Source organism: Carcharhinus amblyrhynchos, chromosome 10 (assembly GCF_965287045.1).
Source record: "Carcharhinus amblyrhynchos chromosome 10, sCarAmb.v2.hapA, whole genome shotgun sequence".
NCBI lineage: Eukaryota > Metazoa > Chordata > Chondrichthyes > Carcharhiniformes > Carcharhinidae > Carcharhinus > Carcharhinus amblyrhynchos.
This window is the reverse complement of record NC_137333.1, coordinates 96,433,470-96,452,949: the sequence shown is the minus strand read 5'-3', so window position 1 is coordinate 96,452,949 and position 19,480 is coordinate 96,433,470. Positions and strand designations below refer to the sequence as shown.

At 45.8% G+C, this 19,480-nt stretch overlaps 1 pseudogene across 1 annotated transcript in view; it reads right to left on the bottom strand.

Moving 5' to 3' along the window:
- LOC145349473 (interleukin-13 receptor subunit alpha-1-like) overlaps positions 1 to 19,480 on the bottom strand; it is a 50,291-nt pseudogene that overhangs the window by 17,358 nt on the left and 13,453 nt on the right. Inside the window, exons 2-3 of the transcript XR_013888079.1 lie at positions 18,896 to 19,033; positions 3,308 to 3,428 (exon numbers count right to left, since the gene is read on the bottom strand). The product of XR_013888079.1 is annotated as an interleukin-13 receptor subunit alpha-1-like (transcript). The remainder of the gene's footprint in view (positions 1 to 3,307; positions 3,429 to 18,895; positions 19,034 to 19,480) is intronic.

The window sequence follows — 19,480 nt, the reverse complement described above, 5'->3', positions numbered from 1 at the left end:
CCATAGTTGCCATTGAAGGGGCAGCTAAGAGCCAACAAAATCGCTGGACTCACGCGTAGGCCAGACCAGGTAAGGATGGCAGATTTCCTCCCTGAAAGGACATTCATGAACCAGATGGATTTTTACCACAATCAACATGGTTCACCATTAGACTTTTCATTCCAGATTTTTATTGACCTTAGATTTCTACCATGGTGGCATTTGAGCCTGGATCCACAGAGCATTACCCTGGGCCTCTGGATTACTAGTCCAGTGACAATACCACTACATCATTAGATGATGGCTGCCTAACCAATCAAAGGGGGTCGCTGCCGAAGTAGGCCTAGAAACACAAGGGTGCCTGAACATGGCGGTTGGGATGATTCCTGGGATAAAGTGAATCATAGAAGCCCTACAGTGCAGAAGGAGGCCCTTTGGCCCATTGAGCCTGCACTCACCTCTATCCCACTCAGGCCCTACTCCTGTAACCCCACGTATTTACCTTGCTAATCCCCCAACACTAAGGGAGAATTTAGCATGGCCAATCAACCTAAACCCACACATTTCTGGACTGTGGGAGGTAACAGAAGCACCCAGGGGAAACCCATGCAGACACGGGGAGAATGTGCAAACTCCACATAGACAGTGACCTGAGGCCGGACATCGAATATCACGGGTACCCAGATGTTTAAAACAGGACTACCAACCTCACTGTGGTCCCGTCTATCATATGATCCCATTCCTTTATGAATAGATTTAAAATGATGTTATCGGACAACAAATTTGATGAAATTGGGCACACAAAATGGAAGCAGACTAAAGTTACACTCAGAGCCTCTCCACTAAAATCACAAAGTAACAGACACCGATCGGTAGGCAAGAGCATGCTTTTAGAATGCAAATGAGGGCTAGCACACAAGGGAAGCTGGACAGGATGGCACCTACAGGAACTAAATCTCCACCCCATCAAAATCAGCACCTTTAAAACAGTTAAACAACCTATGGAGACACCTAAAATTAGCATAGTTAAGGAAACATTCCTGGCCCCTCAAACCCTCTTTTGCGATCAATGACACACCTATGGTTCAAACCCCAGAGATTCTAGACCGTTAATAACCAATCAGACAAAACGATTAACACACACTTAAAACAATTTCCTCAACACTTGAAAACATCGAGACGGGGTGGCTAAGGTCGAATACTGTAGACAAAGTATTAGCATTTGAATCGCATACTGCACCAAAGTTCAGGTATAACTATAGCCTGCTGCGAGGGACCGACAGAGCGCTTTCGGGACAGTCCGATTGTATGTCCTGACTGCGCTTCTCCGTCGACGTAAAAAGAAAATAAAGCTGTGCCGTTATTGAACTTCACCCTGAGTCCGTTGCGGTCGTTTCGCCCACTCGCGCTAACAATGATATTCGAGCACACGGAAAGTCTGACCTGCCCATAAATCAAGCGCTCTGAGGATCTTCGTTTCGATAAACATACGCGTATATTTACATATCTTGCTTAAATTAATTTCCAAATATGCAAATAAACTGTAATTAGTGTAGCTGACAATTCCTTAGTTGCTGACAATTGTCTGCAAAATTGAACCCAGGTCCCAGGCATTGTGAGACAGCAGTGCTAACCACTGTGCCCATCAGGGGGGTGCCTTCTGAGGAAATATTGGACACATTGGCCCTGTATCCATTGAAGTTTAAAAGAATGAGGGCTGATCTTACATTCCTGAGTGGATTTGACTGGGTGAATGCTGAAAGAATGTTTCACCTTTGTGGGAGGGGCTAAATGTAGGGGGCACGGTTTAAAGAAAATATAGGGGGAACTCCCATGTGAGATGGAGATGAGAAGAATGTTTTCTCTCTCTCAAAATGTCACTACTCTGTGAAACCCTCTTCCCCAGAGAACCTTGGAGGCTGGGTCATTGAATATTTATAAGGCTATTTTAGGCAGATTCTTGATTTACAAGGGAGTCAAAGGGTTGGAAGGAGAGTTCATAGAATTCCTACAGTGCAGAAGGAGGCCATTTGGCCCATCGAATCTGCATCAGCCACAATTCCACCCAGGCCCTAAACCCGTAACCCCATCTATCCTGCTAGCCTCCCTGATACTAAGAGTCAATTTAGCATAGCCAATCCACCTAACCCACACATCTTTTGGACCATGGGAGGAAACCGGAGCACCAGAGGGAACCCATGCAGACATGGGGAGAATGTGTAAACTCCGCATAGGCAGTGACCCGAGCTGGGAATTGAACCCAGATTCATGGCACTGGGAGGCAACAATCTAACCACTGTGCCACCATGCCACTCCCTGAGAGTTAAGACCACAATCAGACCAGTCATGACCTTTTCAATTGGTGGAGCAGTTCTACAAGTTGAATGGTCTCCTTATTTATATGTCTGTGCGTATGCTCGCTGTTAGAAAGGTAAATATTATTATATATTTTAGAGGTGGAGAACTGGTAGGCCCAGCCAAACCAAGGGGAAATGCCCTCCAAGGGGGGTTGCTGGGACCATTGAGGGACCTTACCTACTGAAACCACCCCCCTCTTTGGGGGAATGGTGTCCCCCCTCAGCTTACTGCAGGCAGGCTACCTCCACTGAACTGGCTGACAGTGAACTTGACTTGGACTTCAATTAATTCAATGAGTAAAAGGGCAGCACGGTGGCACTGCTGCCACACAGCTCCAGGGACTTGAGTTCAATCCCCGGCTTGGGTCACTGTCTGTATGGAGTTTGCACATTCTCCCCGTGTCTGCATGGGTTTCCTCCGGGTTCTCCAGTTTCCTCCCACAGTCCAAAGACGTGCAGGTTAGGTGCATTGGCTGCGCTAAATTGCCCCTTAATGATGTGTAGATTAGAGGGATTAATGAGTGGAATTATGGGAATAGGGTCTGGGTGGAGTTGTTGTCGGTGCAGGCTCACTGGGCTGAATAGCCTCCTTCTGCACTGTTCTATGATTTTTATGTTTCTATGATGAATTAACTTGTCTGGCTCCAAAGGGTTGACCGACACCCCAGGGAACTTCCTCAGGAGTGGGAAGTGCTGGGAGCTGACTGACATGCCCTTTCCCTTCCCGCCTTCCCCATTATCCTAGACATGCACAACCCCCACCACGGGGCCATGAAGCCTTTATCCATGGACCTGGTTTCTCTTTCCACAGGTGCTGCCAGGCCAGCTGCGCACTTCTAACATCTTCTGTTTCTGGTGACTCCAGTATTTTGCTTCTGAAATGGAATGGTCCCTCACTTTAACAAAGGTACAGATAGCCATTTCAGACTCTGGATAGGTAGGTAGATGAATGAATAAAGGCGTGCACTCACCTGTAATTCAAAGTATACTGTGCATCCGGTTCTGCTTGCCCATCGATATCCCAGGTACAGTTCATTTGGGAAATGTTATAAAAGAAACACGACAGATTGGCAATTGAGGATGTACGATTATCTGTGCCAAGGAAATATTTGAAAAATGACAATGTGAAGACAAAGGCATTTGCAGTTGATTTTTGTCTTAAGCAAGCACTTCAGGAAAACAAAAAAGAGGCCTTTTTTTTCCCTTGTGCCCATTATTGTGTGTAGGGAACATTGGTGCATGGAAAGGGGTAAGAATAATGATCCAAAGATGCGCAGGCCAGGCGGATTAAGCGTAGTAAATGCACAGGGTTACGCAGATAGGGTGGGGAGGAGTGTGGGCCTGGGGTATATGCTCTTGCGGACAGTCAGCACAGACTCAATGGGGCGAATGACCTCCTTCTGCACTGCAGGGATTTTATTAGTCTATGGAAAACAATGCCAATGTAAGCGACTGCACAGGAGGGGACATGTTTTCAACTTGTTGTTCGGGCATTAAAGCCTGCATGGCAACCAATGGAAAGGGAAATGGGGCAGCTTCTATTATGGGCAGTCAAATCACAAGGCTACCATGGTAAGTTTTGATCCCCCCACCATCTCCTGGAGAAACAGTAGGCTAGCCACCCTCTTGTGCTCACTGTGGGATTGCAGTGTGGGGTGAATTCATCAATGTGTGTTTTTGCCTGACACTTTGACCTTGTATGCGGACAGCTCTGAATGTAACGGGCTCAGACCCCTTTGACTCTGTCTTCCCACTACCTCGGCAAAGAAACCAGGGACCCCACGCACCCTGGACATTCTCTCTTCCACCTTCTTCAGCTCATGTACCAACCGACTCAAGAACAGCTTCTTTCCTGCTGCCGTCAGACTTTTGAATGGAACAACCTCGCATTAAGTTGATCTTTCTCTACACCCTAGCTATGACTGTAACACGACATTCTGCACACTCTCGTTTCCTTCTCTATAAACGGTATGCTTTGTCTGTATAGCGCGCAAGAAACAATACTTTGCACCGTATACTAATACATGTGACAATAATAAATCAAATCAAATCAAATCTTTTAAAGTTCAGGTGATCATTTCCGGAACTGGTTTTGAATTTCTTCAGCCAGAGGGTGGTGTATCTGTGAAACTCATTGCCACAGAGGGCTGCGGAGGCCAGGTCGTTGGATGCTTTTGAGACAGAGATAGATAGGTTCTTGATCAAGAAGGTAGTGGAGGCCAGCAACCTGACAACCTTTAAAAATATTTGGGTGAGCACTTGAAATATCATAATCATCAAGGAATGAGAGAAGCGCAGGAAAATGGATTAGTACACCCTTTAGTGGTAGTTATTGTTGGTGCAGATTTGATGGGCCAAAGGGCCTTTTCTGTGCTGTATGACTCTATGACTATGACTCAAGGTTGGTACATGTGAATGAAGGTAATAAAACTCGAAAGATGCACTTAAAAACCCTTACATTTAGTAGTGACCAGAATATCCAATGAGGGTCAATAACATAGAGGGAAAGATATGCCAGTTTTAGTATCATAAAGACCAAAAGACCATAAGATGTAGGAGCAGAATTAGGCCATTCAGCTGTCGAGCCTGGTCTGCCATCCAATCATGGCTGATACATTTCTCAACCCCATTCTCTATAACCCTTGATACTTTTACCAACCACGAACCTATCTATCTCTATCTTGAATGCACTTAATGACCTGGCCTCCGCAGAGCCTTGAATTCCATAAATTCACCACCCTCTGGCTGAAGAAATTCATCCTCAGCTCAGTCCTAAAGAACAAAGAACAAAGAGAGTTACAGCACAGGAACAGGCCCTTCAGCCCTCCAAGCCTGCACCGACTATACTGCCTGACTTAACTGAAACCTTCTACCCTTCCAGGGACCATATCCCTCTATTCCCATCCTATTCATGTACTTGTCAAGATGCCCCTTAAAAGTCGCTACTGTATCAGCTTCCACTACCTCCCCAGCGACGAGTTCCAGGCACCCACTATTTTCTGTGTAAAAAAATCTACCTCACACGTCCCTTTTAAACCTTGCCCCTCGCACCTTAAACCTATGCTCCCTAGTAATTGACTCTTCCACCCTGGGAAAAAGCTTCTAACTGTCACTCTGTCCATGCTTTTCATAATCTTGTAGACTTCTATCAGGTCTCCCCTCAACCTCTGTCGCTCCAGTGAGAATAAACCAAGTTTCTCCGACCTCTTCTCATAGCTAATGCCCTCCATACCAGGCAACATCCTGGTAAATCTTTTCTGTACCCTCTCCAAAGCCTCCACATCCTAGTTGGGGGTAAGGTGTTAGTGTGGATAGAGGATTGGTTGTCTAATAGGAAGCAGAGAGTTGGTATCAATGGGTGCTATTCTGATTGGCAGTTGGTGACTAGTGGAGTGTCGCAGGGATCGGTGCTGGGGCCTCAGCTATTTACCATTTATATAGATGATCTGGAGGAGGGGGCTGAGTGTAGGGTGATGAAATTTGCTGATGACACAAGGATGAGTGGTAAAGCAAATTGCGTGGAGGGTGTGGAAAGTCTGCAGAGGGATCGGGATAGGCTGAGCAAGTGGGCGAGGACCTGGCAGATGAAGTAAAATGTTAGCAAGTGTGAGGTTATCCACTTTGGCAGAAATAATAGTAGGAGGGATTACTATTTAAAGGGCGAAAAGCTGCAGCATGCTATGGTGCAGAGGGACCTGGGGGTCCTTGTGCATGAGTCGCAAAAACCCAGTCTGCAGGTGCAGCAGGTGATCAAGAAGGCGAATGGAATGCTGGCCTTTATAGCGAGGGGGATAGAATATAAAAGTAGGGAGGTCTTGCTGCAATTGTACAGGGCACTGGTGAGGCCGCAGCTGGAGTACTGTGTGCAGTTTTGGTCACCGCACTTGCGCAAGGACATATTGGCCTTGGAGGGAGTGCAGAGGAGGTTCACTAGGCTGATACGGGGGATGAGGGGGTTGGACTATGAAGAGAGACTAAATAGACTGGGTCTGTACTCGTTGGAGTTTAGAAGGATGAGAAGGGATCTTATAGAGACATATAAGATAATGAAAGGGATGGATAGGGCAGAGGTCGAGAGATTCTTCCCGCTTAGAAAGGATAGCAGGACTAGAGGGCACAGGCTCAAGATAAAGGGGGGGCAGTTTTGATCGGAGTTGAGGAGGAACTTCTTCACTCAAAGGGTGGTGAATCTCTGGAATTCTCTGCCCGTTGAAGTGGTGGAGGCTACCTCGCTAAATATATTTAAGTCACGGGTAGATAGGTTTTTGACAGACAAGGGAATTAAGGGTTATGGGGAGAAAGTGGGTAAGTGGAACTGATCCACTTCAGATCAGCCATGATCTGATTGAATGGCGGGGCAGGCTCAAAGGGCTAGATGGCCTACTCCTGCTCCTATTTCTTATGTTCTTATGTTCTTCTGGTGGTGTGGCGATCAGAATTGAACACTATATTCCAACTGCAGCCTAACTAACGTTCTATAAAGCTGCAACATGACTTGCCAATTTTTAAACTCAATACCCCAGCCAGTGAAGGCAACCATGCCGTATACTTTCTTGACAACATCTCCACCTGCATTGCTACTTTCAGTGGCCTGTGTAGCTGTACACCCAGATTCCTTTGCCTATAAATACTTTCAAGGGTTCTGCCATTTACTGTATATTTCCTATCTGTATTAAACCTTCCAAAATGTATTATCTCACATTTGTCCAGATTAAACTCCATCTGCCATCTCTCTGCCCAAGTCTCCAACTGGTCTATATCAGCTGTATCCCCTGATGGTCCTCATCGCTATCCGCCAATCCACCAATCTTTGTGTCATCCGCAAACTTACTAATCAATCCAGTTACATTTTCTTCCAAATCATTTATATTTATTACAACCAGCAAAGGTCCCAGCACTGATCCCTGAGGAACACCACTTGTCACAGCCCTCCATTCAGAAACACACCCTTCTACACACTGTCTTCTTTGACTGAGTCAGTTTTATATCCACCTTGCTAACTCACTCTGATCCCATGTGACTTCACCTTCTGCACCAGTCTGCCATGACGGACCTTGTCAAAGGCCTTACTGAAGTCCATGTAGACAACATCCACTGCCCTACCCTCATCAATCATCTTCGTCACTTCCTCAAAAAACTCGATCAAGTTCGTGAGACACGACCTCCCCTTCTCAAAACCATGTTGCCCCTCACTAATACGTCCACTTAGTTCCAAGTGAGAATAAATCCTGAATCAAAAAATCCCCTCCAATAATTTCCCTACCACTGATGTAAGTCTCACTGGCCTGTAATTAGCTGGATTATTCTGGCCACCCTTCTTAAACAAAGGAACAATATTGGCTATTCTCCAATCCTCTGGGACCTCTTCTGTAGCCAGTAAGGATAGAAAGATTTCTCTCAAGGCCCTAGCAATTTCCTCCCTTGCCTCTCTCAGTATTCTGGGATATATCCCACCAGGCCCTGGGGACTTATCTATCTTAATGTTTCTCAAGAGCCCCAATACTTCCTCCTTTTTGATTTCAACATGACTCAAATTATCTACACATCCTTTCCTAACTATCTACTCATCATCCAAGTCCTTCTCTGCGGTAATTACTGACACAAAGTATTCATTTAATACCCCACCCATTTCCTCTGGCTCCACGCGTAGATTCTCTCACTTGTCCTTGAATGGGCCAACCCGCTCCCTGGATACCCTCTTGCTCTTTGTATATTTATATAAGACTTTCCTTAATCCTGCTGGCTAATGACTTTTCATGACCCCTTTTAGCCCTTCTTACTCCTTGCTTAAGTTTCTTTCTACTTTCCTTGTATTACACACTTGCTTTGTGTGCTCCCAGCCTCCTATCTTTGACAAATGCTTCCTTTTTCTCTTTGACTAGGCTCACAATATCTCTCCATATCCAAGGTTCTCAAAACTTGCCATACTTACCCTTCATCCTTACAAGAATGTGCTGGTCCTGAATCCCTATCAACTTACACTTGAAAGCGTCCCACATGTCAGGTGTTGATTTGCCCTCAAACATCTGCCCCTAGTCTACGTTCCTCAGTTTCTGCCTAAAGGTTTGTCCCATAAGCCTGAGACACTCCTCATATGTCAAGCTTTTTATTTCCGAGGTCATTCTTGTGAACCTCCTCTGCACTCTCTCCAAGGCCAGTGCATCTTTCCTTAGATACGGGGCCAAAAATACCTTGCAACATTCTAAACATGGTCTCACAAGAGCCTCAGCAGTACATCCCTGCTTCTGTATTCTAGCCCCCTCGACATTAATGCTATCCATCATTCTGGATGATGATATTGGTTGATGCAGAAGTGGTCCGGTGGAGGCGCAAAGCACTTCGCAAAGCTGTCAATAGAGGAACTTATCATAGCTGGGGCTTCCCAGGGAAGTCTGACTAAGCTTTTTGTGAAGGTGAATGCCTGGAGCCTCCGTGGGCTGAGGTGGTTGTGAGGAAGTGGTCTGGGACTTTCTCTCTGTGTCTAAAGGTACACGGGACTACGGTTTCTGTCTGGGGTTGGTAAATGGGAAATTGCATAATTTCACAAGTGTAATGTTGTCCCTGGCCAGTGCAATCAGGCACCATGCCAGCATGTTATTGAGCATGTTACTCCCTTCTTCCTGTTAGTGGGTCTGGAATCGTTGGTACAGTTTATCAGCACAAAATAGGCATTTTTGTGAAAAAAAAAGTGATCAGTCCTTCACCTGTAAGTAGCTAGATATGGAACCACTGAAAATAACTTCAAAGAAACCACACAAAATATGTTGGCTGATGCACAAGTTTTTTGTAAGTTAAATATGTTTTGCTATCAAAACAACTTAAAAAGTTGCTTCCTGTGCCTGTGTGTCTCAGATAATATGCATAATTTGTTTTTAAGTTTATTAATTAATAAGCTTATATTAAGACTGAATAATTCTCAATGTTTAATTCCCATCCTTGGTCAACTTTGAGACATGTCTCCGTAATTCTAACCATAGTAACCCTCTCTAACTCCTTTTCATCTATCTGCACAACTAATTCTTCCATTTTGTTTTAACTTCAGAATAGTCCTTTTAATGTCCTTTGTTTAGTTTATTTATTCTTGTCACATTCCGGTGCCTGTTCAGGTCAATCCACCTAACCAGTACGTCTTTCAGACTGTGGGAGGAAATCAGAGGAAGGTCGCGCAGATACAGAGAGAACGTGCAGACTCTGCACAGGCAGTCACCCAAGGCAGGAATCGAACCCCAGTCCCTGGCACAGTGAGGCAGCAGTGCTAACCGCTGTGCCACTGACTAGACAGGGCTTTCCTGCTTTGATATCTCAAGAGCTTCCTGAACTTTGTGTAAAGCAATTAAAATTTATTAATTTCACAAGTTAGTTAATGTCACAAGTAGGTTTACATTAACACTGAAATGAGGTTACTGTGAAAATCCCCTAGTCGTCACACTCCAGCAACTGTTCGGATACACCGAGGGAGAATTTAGCATGGCCAATGCACCTAACCAATATGTCTTTCAGACTGGGAGGAAACAGGAGCACCCCGGAGGAAACCCACACAGACATGGGGAGAATGTGCAGACTCCACACAGACAGTGACCCGAGCTCGGAACTGAACCCAGGTCCCTGGTGCTGTGAGGCAGCAATGCTACCCATTGTGCCACTGTGCCACCCCTTGTTGAGCCATTGCTGACAAAGGCTATCAGCGGAGTCTCTCTGGCAGTTTCGTGAGCAGTGCCTGATGCGGGCACATTGACTCTTGAAGCAACATAAGGGTTCACAACAGGAATTGCACCAGGCAGAACTCATTAAAGTTTAACATTTCTTCCTCAGTTCTCTGCTCACCTACAGCACTGCAACCTCCACCATAGGCACGGGAAGGAGGTGTGAAACAAATCTACCAAGGCTAGAATAGGGATTGAACCCTGCGCTGTTGGCATCAATCTGATCTACAATGGTTGTACTGCCAACTGAGCCAACGAGCAAAGGAATATGAGTTGCTATGGCAACATGCATGTTGTAGTCTGGACAATGATAAAAGAGCCAGAGCCAGCAGCTTTGTCTAGACAAGTGGCTAGCATGCACTAATATGATAGCCGATACAGATTGATACAGCCTAACCCCAGGGGATTTTCATAGTAACTTCATTGCAGTGTTGGTATGAGCCTACTTGCGACACTAAAAAATAAACTTAAAAATGTTGAATGTAACTTTCAAATAGGATTTGAATAAATTTGTGAAGGAGAAAAAAATGCAAAGGGATGGAGCAATAGATTCAAGCAGCACAGTGGCACAGTGGCTCGCACTGCTGTTTCACAGCGTTAGGGACCTGGGTTCAATTCCCGGCTTGGGTTACTGTCTGTTCTGAGTCTGCACATTCTCCCCGTGTCTGCGTGGGTTTCCTCCAGGTGCTCCCATTTCCTCCCACGGTCTGAAAGACATGCTGATTAGGTGCATTGGCCATGCTAAATTCTCCCTTAGCGTACCTGAACAGGCGCCGGAATGTGGGGATTTTCACAGTATTTTCATTGCAATGTTAACGCAAGCCTACTTGTGACGCTAATGAATAAATTTTAATTGCTTCACGCAAACTTCAGGAAGCCCTTGAGACACCAGAGTGGGTAAAGCTTCAGCCTTGTCTAGTCGGTGGCACAGTGGTTAGCACTGCTGCTTCATAGTTTGAAAGAAGTGCTGGTTAGGTACATTGATTCGAGCAGATGCTGGAATGTGGCGATCTGGGGAATTTCACAATAAGAACATAAGAAATAGGAGCAGGAGTAGGCCATCTAGCCCTTCGAGCCTGCCCCGCCATTCAATAAGATCATGGCTGATCTGTTGTGGCTCAGTTCCACTTTCCCGCCCTCTCCCCATAACCCTTAATCCCCTCTCTTATCAAGAACCCATCAACCCGCTTCTTAAAAATATTTAGCGAGGCAGCCTCCACCACTTCAACGGGCAGAGAATTCCAGAGATTCACCACCCTTTGAGTGAAGAAGTTCCTCCTCAACTCCGTTCTAAACCGCCTCCCCTTTATCTTGAGGCTGTGCCCCCTAGTCCTACTGTCTTTTTTGAGCGGGAAGAGTCTCTCCACCTCTATCCTATCCATCCCATTCATCATCTTATACGTCTCAATGAGATCTCCCCTCATTCTTCTAAACTCTAACGAGTACAAGCCTAGTTTATTCAGCCTCTCCTCATAGCTCAATCCCCTCAACTCCGGTATCAGCCTAGTAAACCTCCTCTGCACTCCCTCCAGGGCCAAAATATCCTTGCGCAGGTGCGGCGCCCAAAACTGCACACAGTACTCCAGCTGCGGCCTCACCAATGCCCTATACAGCTGCAGCAAGACCTCCCTACTTTTATATTCAATCCCCCTCGCTATGAAGGCCAGCATCCCATTCGCCTTCCTGACCACCTGCTGCACCTGCAAGCTGGGTTTTTGCGACTCATGCACAAGGACCCCGAGGTCCCTCTGCACCGTCGCCTGCTGCAGTTTTTCGCCACGTAAGTAATAGTCCTTCCTACCATTCTTCCTACCAAAGTGGACCACCTCACACTTGCCAACATTAAATTCCATTTGCCATTTCCTGGCCCATTCGCCCAGCCTATCTCGATCCTTCTGCAGACTCTCCACACCCTCCGCACAATTTGCCTTTCCCCCAATCTTGGTGTCATCAGCAAATTTCGACACCCTGCACTCGGTTCCCTCCTCCAGATCATCTATATAAATGGTAAATAGCTGAGGCCCCAGCACCGACCCCTGGGGCACCCCACTAGTCACCAACCGCCAATCCGAATAGCACCCATTGACCCCCACTCTCTGCCTCCTATTTGACAACCAATCCTCTATCCACGCTAACACCCTACCCCCAACTCCATGTCCCCTGACCTTCTGCAATAACCTCTTGTGAGGTACCTTGTCAAACGCCTTCTGAAAATCCAGAAAGACCACATCCACCGGCTCTCCTCTATCCACTGCCCTAGACACATCCTCATAGAACTCCAGTAAATTTGTCAGACACGACTTCCCTTTAATGAAACCGTGTTGCGTCCGCCCTATCAAGCAATTCCCTTCAAGATGCCTCGCAATTTCCTCCTTAATGACGGATTCTAACATTTTACCTACCACAGACGTTAAACTAACCGGCCTATAATTCCCCGCCTTTTGCCTGGCACCCTTCTTAAACAACGGCGTAACATTAGCCGTTTTCCAATCTTCCGGCACTTCCCCGGAATCCAGCGACGTCTGGAAAATAACCACCAAGGCATCCACTATAACCTCCGCCATTTCTTTCAGAACCCTCGGATGCATTCCATCCGGTCCTGGGGACTTGTCCACAATCAGCCCCTCCAGTCTGTCGAGCACCACCTCTCTAGTAACAGTAATGTCATTAAGACCCTCCATTCCTACCACCTTTCCATCTCTAACACCCGGCAAATTATTCACGTCCTCCTCCGTGAAGACAGAAACAAAAAAGGTATTCAAGACCTTAGCCATATCCCCATCCCCTACCACTAGCTCCCCTTTCTCATCCTCTAAAGGACCAACGTTCACCATAGCCAGCCTCTTCCTTTTTATATATTTATAAAAACTCTTGCTATCCTTTTTTATATTAAGTGCTAGCCCAGCCTCATAGCTTCTCCTACCCTCCTTTATCAACTTCTTTGTCAATCTTTGTTGACATTTAAACCTTTCCCAATCCTCTTCTCGCCCACTGCTCTTAGCTACTCTAAATTCCTCCGCTTTTAATTTAACACTTTCCTTCACCTCCTTCGTTATCCACGGCTTATTACCTCTCTTCCTACTGTCCTTTTTAACCATCGGAATAAATTTCTGCTGAGCACCAAGAAAGATCTCCTTAAAGATCCTCCACTGCTCCTCAGCAGACCTACCTTCCAACGCACTCCCCCAGTCCACATTTGCCAATTCTTCTCTCATCCTACCATACTCCCCTCTATTCAAACAAAGGACGCGTGTCCGGGAACCCACTTTCTCCTCCTCCATCTGCACCAGAACTTAATTGCAGTGTTAATGTAAGTCTTACTTGTGATTAATAAATAAATAAACTATAAAAAATAAACCATTGACTATCGTCACAGGAGATCTATCAGTATGAGCCACTGAAACTTTGTATTTGCAAAAATTTACATCAAAAGTAATAATTATAATATTCTATTATCTGTTCCTCTTTTATTTATATTCTGAATATCATTTCAATGAGAAAAACAAAATTTCCCTTTGCACAACTGGTTGATATTATCAGTCTTCCTGTGATTTCACAATGATGACGAATCCACAAAACTGTCTCCTGCTTAACTGAACATCTTGTTTTTACACTCATTCCCTTATAAACAACCTGATTTTACCCAGGGCCTCTGCAATAGCTATGACTGTACGGGTACACACTCTTAATAAAAAGCCTAGTGTGTGCAGATTACTCACAGCCAAGTTCATCAGGGAGCCCAGTCTATAAATAGCATATTGATGTGTTGGTCAATGTACCAATAAATTTGGGGGAGGTGGTGACATAGTTGGTAACGTCATTATGCCAGAAGCCCAGAGGCCCAGGCTCTGGAAAGATATATCAAATCCCATTGTGGCAGTTGATGGAATTTGAATTCAATTAATAAGCTTGGAATATCAAGCCAGTCTCAATGGTCAATGGTGACCATTGTTGGTTTCTTTGGAACTCATCTGGTTCATTAATGACCTTCTGGAAGAGAAATCTGCCACTTTTACATGGCCTGGCCTACATGTGACTCCAAAATTGCCTTCTACAGCAATATAGTTGACTCTTAAATGCTTTCAGAAATGTGTCACTCAGTTGTATCAAACTATTATTATGTCTACAAAAGGGGTTGAAACTGGACGGATAACCTGGCATTGGCCTATACACTGGAAAATACAATAGGATGACTGGTCCTATCAACCCTGCAAAGTTCTTATTTACATCGGAGGACTTGTGCCAAAACTGAGAGAGCTGCTTAAGCAATGGTCTGACACCGACATAGTCATAGAAATGTATCTGACAGAAAATGTCCCTGACATCACCTTCACAATCTCTGGGCATGTTCCTTCTCAATGGCAGGACAGACTCACCAGAGGTGAAGGTGTAGCGGTATAGTCAGGAGAGAGGCCCTGGGAGTGCCATTGATTCTAGACCCATATGGTCTTGTGGCATCAAGTTAACCATGGGAATGATTACACCTACCACTCCACCCAACCCGCCAACCTGGTGAATCAGTACTCCTCCATATTGAGCACCACTTGAAGAGTGTACTGAGAGTGGCAGAGATACACAGTGTATTCTGAGTGGGAGGACTTCAGTATCGCCAACAGTGACTCGCTAGCCCCACTACTGACTGGGCTGGCTTAGTCTTTGATGCATAACAGTATCAGTAGGAGCGACCTCTGCACAGTCCCTGGGAGACAAAGCCCCACTTTTACATAGAAAATGCCTTCCATTGTGATTTGTGTGGCACAACCACCATGCTAAATGGGATGGACTGTGAACAAACCTAGCAACTCAAAACTGGACACCTATCAACCAGCCACTGTGGGCCATCAGCCAACATCTTCGGACAAGACCTCTTCACCACACAGGACCTTCAACCGATGCTATATACTGATGACATTTTCTTCCTTTAGACTCATGGCGAACAAACATTGAAACAGCTATATGATGTTCCATCCCACCATCAGGCTCACCATGGATTACTCTCTGGAATAGGTTGCACTCTTTGACACATGCATCTCTATCAAGGACGGTCACCTCAGCACCTCACTGTACCGCAAACCCACAGATAACCTCACGATGCTCCACTTCTCCAGCTTCCACCCTAAACACTTTAAAGAGGCCGTCCCCTATGGACAAGCCCTCCGTATACACAGGATCTGCTCAGACAAGGAGGATCGCAACAGACACTTCCAGACGCTGAAAGATGCCCTCAGAAGAACGAGATAGATCTGCCGCTTGACTCATCAATTGATAGTTTCAACTCATCACAGCAAAAAACTGCATCAACCTCCTCAGAAGATAAAGACAGGATATGGCAGATAATGTACCATTCATCGTCCAGTACCTCCCCGGAGTGGAGATGCTATGATATCTTTTTTGGAGCCTTCATCAATGTAATTGATGAAGACGAACATCTCGCCAAGGCCATCCCCTCATCCCCACTACTTACCTTCAAACAACTGCACAACTTCAAGCAGACCATTGTCCGCAGCAAACTACGCAGCATTCAGGAAAACAATGACTGCGACACCACACAACACTGTCATAGAACCTCTGCAAGACAAGTTGGATCATCGACACTGCTGCCATCATCTCACGTGAGAACACCACCCACCAGATACACGGTACATACTCCTGAGTCTCGGCCAACATTGACTACCTGATACACTGCGGGAAAGGATGTCCCGAGGCATGGTACATTGGCAAGACCATGCAGACACTACGACAATGGATGAATGGACATCGCTCGACAATCACCAGGCAGGAGTGTTGCCTTCCTGTCGGGGAACACTTCAGCAGTCAAAGGCATCCAGCCTCTGATCTTCAGGTAAGCGTTCTCCAAGGCGGCCTTCAAAACACATGACAATGTAGAATCGCTGAGCAAAAACTGACAGCCAAGTTTATGAGGACGGCTTCAACGGGGATCTTGGGTTCATGTCACACAGTCTGTAACCCCCATGACTTGCCTGCACTTGCAAAATCTCACTAACTGACCTGGCTGGAGACAATACACATCTCATTAACCTCTGCTTAACCCTCTCTCCGCTTGCATTGTCTGTACCTGTAAAGACTTGATTACCTGTAAAGACACGCAATCTAACCATTATCTTGTAATTGAGTTTGTTTCTATATATATGCCCTGTTTATAAACAAAACTCTTTACTCACCTGATGAAGGGGCAATGCTCCAAAAGCTCATGATACCAAATAAACCTGCTGAACTTTAACCTGGTGTTGTGAGACTTCTGACTGTGCCCACCCCAGTCTGATGCCGGCATCTCCACATCATCAGCAACTGCAGAATTATATTCGACTGCAATCTATAACTTCATGGTCCACGTAACTCCCACTCTACTATTACCATCAAGCCAGCAGATCAACCCTGGTTCAATGAAGAGTGCATAGGGGCGTATAAGGGAGCAGCTCTGGGCTGTTAAAATTGAGGTGAGGATACAACACAGACTGCTTGCATGCCAAATATCAGAAGCAGCAAGTGACAGACAGAGCTAAGTTATTCCACAACCAATGGATTGCTCTCAGCTCTGAAGTTCTGCCATATCCAGTCATGAATTGTGGCAGCCAATCCAACAACTCATTTGGAAAGGAGGCGCCACAAATACCCCCATCCTCAATGATGGAGGAGGCCAGCATATCAGTGCAAACTAAAAGATTGAACCATTTGCAACTGTCTTCGGTCATGAATGATCCATCTCAACCTCCTCACATCACAGATGCCAATCTTCATAGAATCCTTACAGTGCAGAAGGAGGCTACTTGGCCTATTAAGCCTGCACTGACAATCTCCCCCAGGCCTTATCCCCGTAATCCCAAATATTTACACTCCTAATCCCCCTGACACTAAGGGGCAATTTAGCTTGGTCAATCAACCTAACTTGCACATCTTTGGAGTGTGGGAGGAATCCAGAGCGCCCCAAGGAAATCCATGCAGACACAGGGAGAATGTGCAAACTCTGCACAGATAGTGACCTGAACAGGAATCGAACCCAGATCCCTGTTATTGTAAGGCAGCATTGCTAACCAGTGTGCCACCATGCTAATTTTTAGAGCGTCTCATCTGATTCTGGCCTTTGATTTCTCTGCCTATCACTTTCCTTACTCTCCTTGCTGTCTATTTGGACCCACGCACCCCAGACATTCTCTCTTCCACCTTCTTCTGTCAGGAGAAAGATACAAAAATCTGTGATCACGTACCAACTGATTCAAGAACAGCTTCTTCCCTGCTGCTGTCAGACTTTTGAATGGAATGACCTCGTCGTAAGTTGATCTTTCCCTACACCTTAACTATGGCTGTAACACTACATTCTGCACTCTCTCGTTCTCTTCTCTATGAACGGTATGCTTTGTCTGTATAGCGCGCAAGAAACAATACTTTTCACTGTACGTTAATACATGTGATAATAATAAATCAAATCAAAAATCAAATTTTCTCTTGTTCTTGATTCCCACCGCTCTCAATCTTACATGGGTTCCTATTCCGCTTGCCATTTTAATTTAAACCACTCCCAACCATTCTAGCAAGTACAACTCCAAAGACATAAGTTCCATTCCTGCCCAGATGTAACCCATCCAGTTTGCTTAGGTATAACTGGCTACAATGGGAAGCCCACCCTCTGACTGGAAATTTTAAGTCTCTTTACCTGGTGTGAATGTGCAACCACCTTTCTGCCCCATCTCCCCCTGCTCATTCACCATCCCCATTCCCTCAACCCCTTGACCTGGCCTTATACAAAATGGCTCTGGGTTAGAACCATGCTGGCAAAATGTTGGGAAATTCCAGGCCTGTCTCCCACCCGTCTTTTCCCCACCAGCCCTCACATTTCTGGCCCTGGATGTTAGTGGCTTGGTATAGTTTCCTCTGGGCTCAAATCCAACCTTGACACGTGCTCCCGTGGCACAACGGGAATTGAGTGTGGGCAGTTTTAACCCAGCAGGAATCGACCCACTGGTAAAACTGTTTGCAATTGAACAGTCAATTGTTAATTCACTCACTGGTCCAGGGCCATAGGGGAAGTGGAGTAAACTGCATTGGCTACTCTTCAAAAGTAGTGGTTCATTAGAAGTTGCCCGATGTGGGAGTTCTTGATTCCGATGATACGCTTAGGATCATGAATCCTTAAAGTGCAGAAGGAAGCCATTTGGCCCATCGAACCTACACTGACAACAATCCCACCCAGGCACTAACCCTGTAACCCCAAGTATTTACCCTGGTAATTCCCCTGACACTAAGGGGTAACTTAGCATGGCTAATCCACCTAACCTGCACATCTTCGGACTGTGGGAGGAAACTGGAGCACCCAGAGGAAACCCACACAGACACACGGAGAACATGCAGACTCTGCGCATTCACCCAAGGCCGGGATTGAACCTGGGTCCCAGTCACTGTGAAACAGCACCGTGCTGCCCAGGTCAATGGTTCTTCCTTCTTGTTGAATGGTTCTTGTTTCATTTTCCAAAGCCAGCGACTCTTGCCTTGGTGAGCACATAACAAACCTTCAAAGGCTAGGATGGATGATCGAAGCTAAAACTTCCATGGCATAGCATATACATTACACAGACAAGAGCAAAACATCATCAGTGAACAAGCTCTCCAAAGCAGCTGCTGAGAATGCTGAGGAGAATTCATGGATGGGATTTTATGGCCTCGCTCATCTCGAAATCATAGAATCCCACCCAAGGTCCATGGTGTGCCCCTCGCCTGCTCTGATTCCCGTGGCGGGCGGGATGGTAAAATTTGAGCCTATGTCTCAGATTAATGATGAAAGATTGAATTATACAAGTTTATCTTAGATTATTCTGATACTAAAATGTTACATTTACTTACCCACACCTTCTGAGGAAGTGAGAGCAGCTCCATTTGCAGCAATTGTCCGAGGAATGGTCAATATCAGGAAGGGTAGAGCAAGCAGCATGATGGTGGGTCACGGATGACAAATATAACCATTCAAAGTCCCAACACAACCTGTGGAACAGTGCATGTGTGGATTAAAATGTTTTGTGACAATTGTCTTCTTGCTTAACATTTTGAAATGTTTAATATGTTCCAATTTGAAGTGTTTCTGGCCTGCTGTACCAGCGGATTTGCACAGAGAGCCAGGAAGGTAGCGCATGAGACTTTCATGTTGGGCGCAAAACGAGCCCATGCTAAAGGCTATCTAGATGTAGAGAGGCTGGCGTTGGACTGGGGTAAACACAGTATGAAGTCTCACAACACCAGGTTAAAGCCCAACAGGTTTATTTGATAGTATTCCCACAAGCTTTCGGAAATGCTGTCCGAAAGCTTGTGCGATTACTATCAAATAAACTGGTTGGACCTGGTGTTGTGAGACTTCTTACAAAGGCCATCTACTCAGCCATGTTTTATGGAGGGGGTGGGGGGAGTTGGGGGGAGGGGGCGGCAGGAGAGCTT